The following is a 9618-nucleotide window of genomic DNA, read 5'->3' on the forward strand; positions in this document are numbered from 1 at the left end:
CCCTCCCCATCCCAATTATTCACTGATTTATCCTTTACATTCCTACCAATAATTAACCAAGTGACTAACGTTTATTTACCACGCGGGTTTTGGGGGTGCTGTGATAGGTGCTTTTTGGAATTCTAGACTGGAAACTCCTTGAAAGTTGTGTATCAGCAAGGGTTCTATAGTCGCAAGGAATAAAAACTAACCTTTTCTAACTTCGGCAAGAAGTCAGGATTTCCTGGGAGGCTTCAGGGCCAGGCTGGGCAGGAACTAGGACATCTCCGGGGATCTCAGGAGAAGCACACCTTGAGGCCTCTCTCCAGCTACAGCCACCAGGTGACTTAGCTCCAGCCACCTTCCAACTCTGCATGTCTCCTCCCAAGATTCAAATTTCTAGACTGGCCTAGCTTCGGTCACATGCCCATCACCATGACCGGGGTGACTGGGGGCTCAGGGTCCTCTGAGAGCCCTTCTAGAACCACATGGAAGGGGAGTTAGGGGCTCCCCCTAACACAGAGAGCATGAATTGTGCACTTAACACATCCTGACAGCAGGTGCTCAAGTGTTCATAATGAATGAATGTGTGAATGCAGGAACTTGCCTCCAAGGAGACACACCATCTTCCCAACCCATGCCAGGCTGGCCTAGGACTTTCTCCTTCCGAAGATAGCGCATGACCTCTCTCAGGACCTGCCCTGCTGAGGAGGGCCCAGTGTGTTGGATCCACTGGGTTAGCAGGTCCACAGGGCCTGGAGGGGCAGCTCAGACCCAGACGCTTGCAGGCATGGCCAGGATAGGAAAGCCCAGACTTAGACACAAGATCAAGCCAGAGGAGGAGCCAGATTCTGTAATCCACCAGATTCTGTGCTCTGTGAGAGTCCACTCAGTAGTGGAATACTGAGAACAAGTAGATTTAAGAACATTGACTTCACCTGAAATCTTCTAGGAAGATGGATTCATCAAAGCTTGGTGGTAATGGGACCTCAGAAGTTATCTACTGCCACCCCTTACTTTTACAGGTCAGGAAACTGAGATCCAGGGAGGTGTAGTGTTTTGTTCAAGGTCATAGCATATTCATGCAGATCTCTTCCATCACATTTCAAGGCTCTTTATACTGTGCAGCCATGGCCCTCTGGGGTGATGATGGGATCTGGGGACCCTTTTCCTTGGTCATCTAGATGTCAACTGGCTTGTTCCATTTGGGGTCCACTTTATTCCACTCTTCCTGCCTTTTTGGTCCATAGAACCTGGATGGTGGCAATTCTTCAGTGCTGATGGGGTGAACTGCACCATGCATCATGAGATTTCCTCACCTTTATCAAATGTTCAACATTAACACCCAGGCCCGTTCCCCCCTGCATCAGCTAGCTATTGCTGCTTAAGAAATCATTCCAAAAAGGTAGTAGCTTATAACAACAACATTTTATTTAGCTCACAGTCTGCAGGTTGGCAATTTAGGCTGGGCTCAGCTGATCCATTCTTCTGGTCCTGGCTCTGCTCCCTCATTTATCAGCAGTCAGCTTTGGGATGGATAGGCAGGCCTGCTATCTTGGCTGGGCTCTCTCACATGTTTTGGGGTCAACTGATTGTAGATCTCGTCTAGGATGGTTTTGACTTGGACTACTGGAGTGTCCTCCATAATGTCTCTCATGATCCAGCAGACCTTCCTGGGCCTGTTCACATGGTGGAGGAAAGGATGAAGAGGGCCAGCAGAAGCCCTCAGGCCTCTGTTACATTCTATTGGCCAAAGCAAATCATAAAGCCAGCTCTGGGGAGTTCCCTGGCCGTCCAATGGTTAGGGTTTGGCACTTTCACTGCTGTGGGCCCAGAGTTTGATCCCTGGTCGGGGAACTAAGATCTCACAAGCCACATGGTGTGGCCAATAAATAAATAAATAAACAAACAAATAAAAGTCAGCTCAGATTCAAGAAGTAGGGAAATAGACTCCACCTATTAATGGGAGGAGTTACGTATTACTGCAAAACTCATTGCAAAACATTATTTATAATTGCCAAAAAGTGGAAGCAACCCAAATGTCCACCAACTGATGAATGGATAAACAAAATGTGGTATATCCATATAATATAATATTATTGGTCATAGAGAGTAAAGAAGAATGAATATATGCCACAACATGTATGAACCTTGAAATATGATTAGTGAAAGAAGCCAGACACAAAAGACCACATTTTGTGTAATTCCATTTATATGATATGTCCAGTGTAGGCAGATCTATAGGGACAGAAAGTAGATTAGTGGTTTCCTGGGGCTGGGATAAGGGGGGGAATGGAGTTTCTTTTTAGGGGTGATGAAAATGGTACAAAACTAGATAGTGATGCAGGTGCATAACTGTGAATACACTAGTAACCACTGAATTGTACAACTTTAAAGGGCGAATTTTATGATATGTGAATTACATCTCAATAAAGCTATTAGTTAAAAAGTAAACAAGTGAAAAAAAAACTTGTTGCAAAACAAATCTACCAAAATAAGAAAATATCGTTTTGGAACATTTATAAATGAAGGAAATAAAATTGTAATCCTTATTGATGAACTTTCATCTTTTATGTATAGAAATATCTTGATAGTTTAACTAAAAGTGAAATTTAAGACTTCGGTGATATTTAATGGTTTTCCTTGTCCTCCTGTAACAATATTTGAAGTAGCATTTTAAGCTTTATTGTTGGTACTCAAGAAAAATTATTCCACTGAGAAGACTTTACAAGAAAACACGATTGATTTTGTGTGGATAGTGTCCATGTAATGCTAGTAAGAAGGTCTAAAGTTCTGGCCAAAGATTAGAAGATTTTCTGGATGTTTTGTTACTTAGTGGATATATTCCATTATCTTGTGAATGATGCATTAAAAGATGTAAATCAATTAAATAACTTTAAATCTCTTCTTTAAAAAGCATTATATTTACTACTATATCAAATAAATATCAGATAAAATTAAATAATATATCTTACAAGCTGAGAACCTAAAAATGGAAAATCAGAAGAATAGTTGTATCTCAGTGAGGTGCTAGAGCTACAAAAGTAGTTTGGAAATTGAACTGTGAGCCTTCAATATTATCTTTAATAGAAATTATAAAATCGTAGTAGCTAATATTTAGAAAATGAAAACACTTAAAGAGACTTTAGTAAATGGCATTCTAACAGAGATGTCAGTACTTTCTTTAGTTCTACAAGAAAGACATGTTTTGGTTCTTGAAGCTGATAAAATAATAAAAGTGATTGAGCATATAAAACTGATAACGGACACCATGAAAAGGAGCAGAAAGTATTAGAAAAACAAAGAAATATGATATACCTTATGAAAAAACAAAGTGGCAATTCCTAGGAAAAAAACCTATTTATCTAATAAATTACATGAGAACATGTTTGCTGTTTTATGATAAAAGTAAATAAACATAGTAAACTTTGATGTCTTTTCATTTATTTGATCCTGAAATTAGGCCAGCTGACATCTGCAAAGCTCTGTAGATGTGGAGTAAACAAAAATTAATAAAATTTAGCCACCTTATATGACATTCTAACAAAATATTTTCAAGATAGTTGATAATAGAGAAATTGGCTATATAAAAACCTTTCTACGATAAAAGCTAGAAAAATTCCATATGTAAATGCTTTGGGTTTAGCTGAGAGAAATTCCAGTGTCCAGAGCGAGCTGTTGACAATAAAAGTGATTCTCTACCTAGACTGTGTCACTCGATGCTGTTGGTTTAATGAGAAAGCGGTTGGAAAAGTTTGATGTAATTCCTAAGTCAGATCATGGCCCAGACAGGGGGCGCCATTTAGCTAGTGACAGCTGTGCTAAACAAAAGATCACACTAACAGTGTCTAAATATCAAAAAATAATTTGGAAATTCTTAGAATAATGGGGTGAATTATTTATATGACAATATGTACCCTTTCATTTTATATATATGAAATATATATATTTTTTAGGTTATCTCAAGAATAAAAGAAATATATTAATTTTTAATTTCTATGTTAATTTATATTCCATATCAGTCATTGAATATTTTTAATATCATCCTGCCTGTGAAACAGTGAAGTAGAAATCAGCCCTGTTTTATTTTTATTTTCCCAGCTTTTTGTTATGTAAATTTTCAAACACACAGAAGAGTAGAAAGAATAGTACAATAAACACCTAGATTCAGCAGTTGTTAACATTTGCCATATTGTCTTTCTCTGTATATGTGGTTTCTGAGCCATTTGAATGTGAGCTGTAGACGTCATGACTTTTCACCCCAAACATACAGCCTGTATTTCCTAAAATCCAGGCGATTCTCTCACATAACAATAATATAATTATTGTGCCTAAGAAAACTCACTAGAATTATCTTTCTTTTTAAGAGTTGGCCATCTCTCTTTTTAAAAATATTTATTTATTTATTATTTATTTGGTTGCGCTGGGTCTTAGTTGTGGCAGGCAGGCTCCTTAGTCGTGGCATGCGAACTCTTAGTTGCGGCATGCATGCGGGATCTAGTTCCCTGACCAGGGGTCGAGCCCAGGCCCCCTGCATTAGAAGCATGGAGTCTTAACCACTGTGCCACCAGGGAATTCCCAATAATTTTCTAATATCATCTAACCTAGTCCTTATTCAAATTTCCCCTAATGTATAGTTTTTTAATTTAATTTTTATTTTATATTGGAGTGTAGTTGATTTACAATGTTGTCTTAAGTTTCAGGTGTACAGCAAAGGAATTCAGTTACACATATACATATATCCATTCTTTTCAGATTCTTTTCCTATATAGGTTATTACAGAGTATTGAGTAGAGTTCCCCGTGCTATACAGTAGGTCCTTGTTGATTATCTATTTTATATATAGTTGTGTGTATATGTTCATCCCAAGCTCCTAATTTATCCCTCCTGCCTCCCCACGTTTCCCCTTTGGTAAACATAAGTTTGTTTTCGAAGTCTGTGAGCCGGTCCTAATGCATAGTTTTTTTCAAAGTCAAAGCCAATCAAGCTTGTTGCATTTCTATAATCTCTTTTAGTCAGAACGGTCCCTGTACTTTTTTCTCCCCCATGACAATGACTTTTTGAAGACATTAGGCCAGTTATCTCATAGAATGTGCCATGTTCTGGATTTGTCTGATTGTTTGGTCATGATATTGTTTACCTTGTCCTTGTCTATTTCTTGTAAACTGGAAGTTAGGCTTAAAGACTTGATTAGATTCAGGTTAGAAAATGGGTAAAAATACTTCACAGTGCACTCATAATGGCATCACATCAGAAGGCCCATGATGTCATTCTGTGTCCCTGTCAGTGATGCTAAGACTGATCACTTGATTAAGGGGTGACAGTGAGATCTTGCCACTGTAAACAGAGATTTTGGAGACATCCAAGGGCATTGGAACATGGACAAAGCAATAGATAATACAAAGGAATTATTAATTTCATTAGGGGTGATAATGGGGTTGTGGTTGTATAAGAAAATGTCCTTAGTTTTCAGATACATACACAGAAGTATTTAAAAATAGGCAAAAAGCTGGGATGTTGGGACTTCCCTGGTGGTCCAGTGGGTAAGACTCCACACTCCCAATGCAGGGGGCCCTGGTCGGAGAACTATATCCTGCGCGCATGCCACAACTGAGAGTTCACATGCCGCAACTAAGAAGTCCACATGCCACAACCAGGATCCCACGTGCCACAACAAAGACCCAGGGCAGCCAAATTAATAAATAAAATTTTTTTTAAAAAAGAAAGAAAATCATCATTAAAAAAAAAAGGCTGGGATGTTGGAGGTATATTTTAAAAGAACGTAGCAATAATTTTTTAAAGGAAAAGAGGTAGATTAAGCAAAGGTGTCAAACTGATAATCCTTGAAGATGGGGGAGGAAAAAGAATGGTTCTTCATATTAATTTCTTTACTTTTGTGTATCTTTAAAAACTTTCATATTAAAAAAAATAGAGAGGAAAAAAAGAATGAGTGAATGGTTTGGAGACAGTGAAGTCAAACACAGCTAGACCCTGAATACACATTGGCAACTAGCCCAAACCCAAACCCCATGGATCACTGACTGTGACCCTGGTCACTGTCACATTTTTTTCTCGCTCTCACAGAATACCAATCACATGCCAAGGCAGCCAACTTTATAAAACAGATCAGAATATTTTCATCCCTTTTTTAAAGGGTAAAATATCTTTCACCAATCTTACCTTTCTAGGGTTCACTCATACTTGTTTGCCCAAGTGAAAGGTCACAGATTATTCTCCAAAAATGGCCAGAGGGTGACGTTGAAAACAACAGCTGTTTCTAAGTGGCAGATCTTGCTCTTTGAACAGTTTTCTGTCCTATGTCTTGGCACGGAGTGGGTGTCAATAAATATTTGTTGCCTGAATGTTGAATGAAAAGAGGATACAGTTCTGGGAGCCACACAAAGCTTTCCCTCACATGTGGTTGGAGAACCCCATCCTGGCCTTGGAAGAAAACCCAATCAGTGGAAGAAACTGTACTCATGGGACTACTTTCCGGGCCCTTCTGGGTTTCTCCAGGGGACTGCATGTAATGCTCTTCGAGATAGCCTTTCTTTCCCAGGGCACTTTACCTAGGAAGACGTCCAAATGGGCCCGGGCCAGCTGTCAGGTAATTGCTTCTTTGATGCTTTACAGTTTACAAAGGCATTTTTACGTTTCTGAGCAATTCCCTCCACCACCCCGCAGGGCAAGCAGCATCACCCTCAAGCCCATTTTACAAATGAGATCACGGAGGTCCTGAGTGGAAATCTGATTCTCCATCTTGCTCAACACTCTACTGAATTTGTGCACACCCTTGTGCGCTGGCTAATGGCCCCAACAGGCCTGGGGAGGAAACTGTCTATCAGTAAGTTCTTCATAACAAGAGCAGTTTAAGGAAGTCAAAAATTTTACTAGTAACCTCTCTGGATGATAATCCCTGTCTTCTCGCCTAATTCCTCAGGAAATAGTATATCTATAGGCACCTTTATTTGGGTCCTTCTCTTTTCATTCGACATTCAGGCAACAAATATTTATTGACACCCACTCTGTACCAAGCCTGTGCTGGTGCTAGGAATTCTGAGATGCCTCAGTCCTTTTCCTGCCCTTGAGGGCCTCACGTCCTGCTGGGGCGTCAGACACATGACTGAAAACTCCATACTACGTGCTGAGTGCTATCCCAAGACATGTGCAAGGTGGCAGACAGAGGTTTGAACAAGGTACTCAGATTGCACAGTCTTTCCAGGTGAGTCAGAAAGGTTTCCTGAAGGTGGCGACATCTGAGCTGGGCCTTAAACAATGAGTAGGATTGTGACAGATTGAGAAGATGCAGAACTTTTTAAGGATTCACATTGCATAAAATTGGTCTCAACTTTCCATCTCACACGTGCCAGGGATCTACCTTGGACTTACTACAGCCATCCCTCGGTATCCACAGGGGGATGGCTTGGTATCCCCCCAACCCCGCTCCACAGATACCAAAACCCGAAGATGCTCAAGTCTCTTGTATAAAATGGAGGGGGAGGGGGTATTTGTATATAACCTACACATATCCTCCTCTGTACTTTAAATCATCTCTAGATTACATATAATACCTAATACAACATAAAGGCTAAGTAAATAGTTGCCATAATAATAATTATAATAATTATTAATAATAATATAATAATAATTATTAATAATAATATAATAATAATTATTATTTTTTTTTTTTTGCGGTACGCGGGCCTCTCACTGTTGTGGCCCCTCCCGTTGTGGAGCACAGGCTCTGGACGCGCAGGCTCAGCGGCCATGGCTCACGGGCCCAGCTGCTCCGCGGCATGTGGGACCTTCCCGGACCGGGGCACGAACCCGTGTCCCCCGCATCGGCAGGCGGACTCTCAACCACTGCACCACCAGGGAAGCCCCAAGTGTTGTCTTTTAGAATTTTCTAGAATTTTTTTTCTGAATATTTTAAATCCGAGGTTGGTTGAATCCACAGATGCAGAACCCACAGATGCAGAACCCACAGATATGGAGGGCTGACTGTATTTCTAGAGAAGGGTAATTGCCCCCAAATTTCTCCAACAAACCCACCATCTGAAACTGTCTGAAAGGTGTTTTGGATGACCCACATCTTAGTACAGCTAAACCACAGCTGTTTCTAATCAGTCAAGATAAATGACTAATGGCCCTGAGCTCTATAAAGCAATGCCCACAATTGGTTGGCCACAGCAAACGTCCCAAGCAAGCATATATTTGCTTTGGAATCAAACACCTCACAGGCTCGTTTGTATGTGGATTGGACTATCGGGGGCCTACACCTCCTAACACATAACACAATCTAAGGCTCCTGGAGCAGGAAAGGCACCGTACTAAAGAATAAACATGGGAATTCCTTGGCAGTCCAGTGGTCAGTACTCTGCGCTTTCACTGCTGAGGGTCAGGGTTCAGTCCCTGGTTGGTGAAGTAAGATCTCATAAGCCGAGTGGAATGGCCAAAAAAAAGAAAAAGAAAAAAGAGAATAACCACAAGCAGAACACATGAATTCTGCAGAGAGTTACCTGCAAGATCAGGTAAATCATTCTGACATATTAAGACTCCAAAACTCCATTTTGTAGTGAGCACTTATGCCTTAGAGAAATATCATTAGTAATTGCTCCAGTTTTGAATCACTTTCAGTCTCAGAAAGCATTTCTTAAATGCTTCTTGAAAATTTAGGAAATGGATTCTGAACTAAGACAAGTGGAACTGGCTCTAGATTTATTAGAAAAAAGAATCAGTGTCAATGCAAAACAAAGTGTAATCAGTGTCAATGCAAAAACATGGTATCATCTGGAAATAAAAGTTGAATGCAGGGAAGTTAGCAGCATCAACAAGGCTGATCTTACTTTGGCCACAAATCTAAAACATTGAAGTGTGGTGGTGAAGAGATGCACAGTCAAGAATGTTTCCAGAATCACCTCTGTAGGGTGGTGTGCATGAAATAATTCATGTAGCCAATGACCCAACATTTCTGAAGTCTTTTATTATACACTTACTGCAGAAATATTAGAAAATGCAATAAGTGAAGGATGGAAGAACTGCCATGATCTAGGGTCAACACTGTTACCACTTTGGTGAATATCCTTCTAGATTGTTTTCTTTCAACAGAAATATTACATAAAAACTTTTCCCCCACAAAAGTCAGATCATACCTTCCATACTATTTGGAAACCTGGCTTTCTTCATTGGGTATCTAGAAACAATCTTTCCATGTCAAGAAATCTTTTTGATTTCTACCTCAATACACTTAGTAGCTGCAGCCTATATCTTCTGTGGGTGCACCAAAACTTAACCATTCCACTATCATTAGCATTAATTTCTAGTTTTTTTGCTATTGAAAAATGCTGAGATGAACTACCTTTTGCTAAATCTGCACAAACAGAAGGCCACTTCCAAGTTCTACATTCTAGACCATGTGTAGCATACGGCATTCAAGGGCACATCTCCCTGTTGATGTTCCAAAACCTCACTGCTAGAGGGTGCCCCTCCCCCAATCTCCAGGGATCAGAACGAACCCAGAGTAACCCAATTTGGATGGACTCTATGTCCTGACTGCCCTGCCTTATTTAGGACATCACAAAAACCACTGTAAAAAAAGAAGGCAGTTAAGCTAAATCCCAGAACTTTCCCCAAATCTGT

This window comes from Pseudorca crassidens, chromosome 16 (genome assembly GCF_039906515.1).
Source record: "Pseudorca crassidens isolate mPseCra1 chromosome 16, mPseCra1.hap1, whole genome shotgun sequence".
NCBI lineage: Eukaryota > Metazoa > Chordata > Mammalia > Artiodactyla > Delphinidae > Pseudorca > Pseudorca crassidens.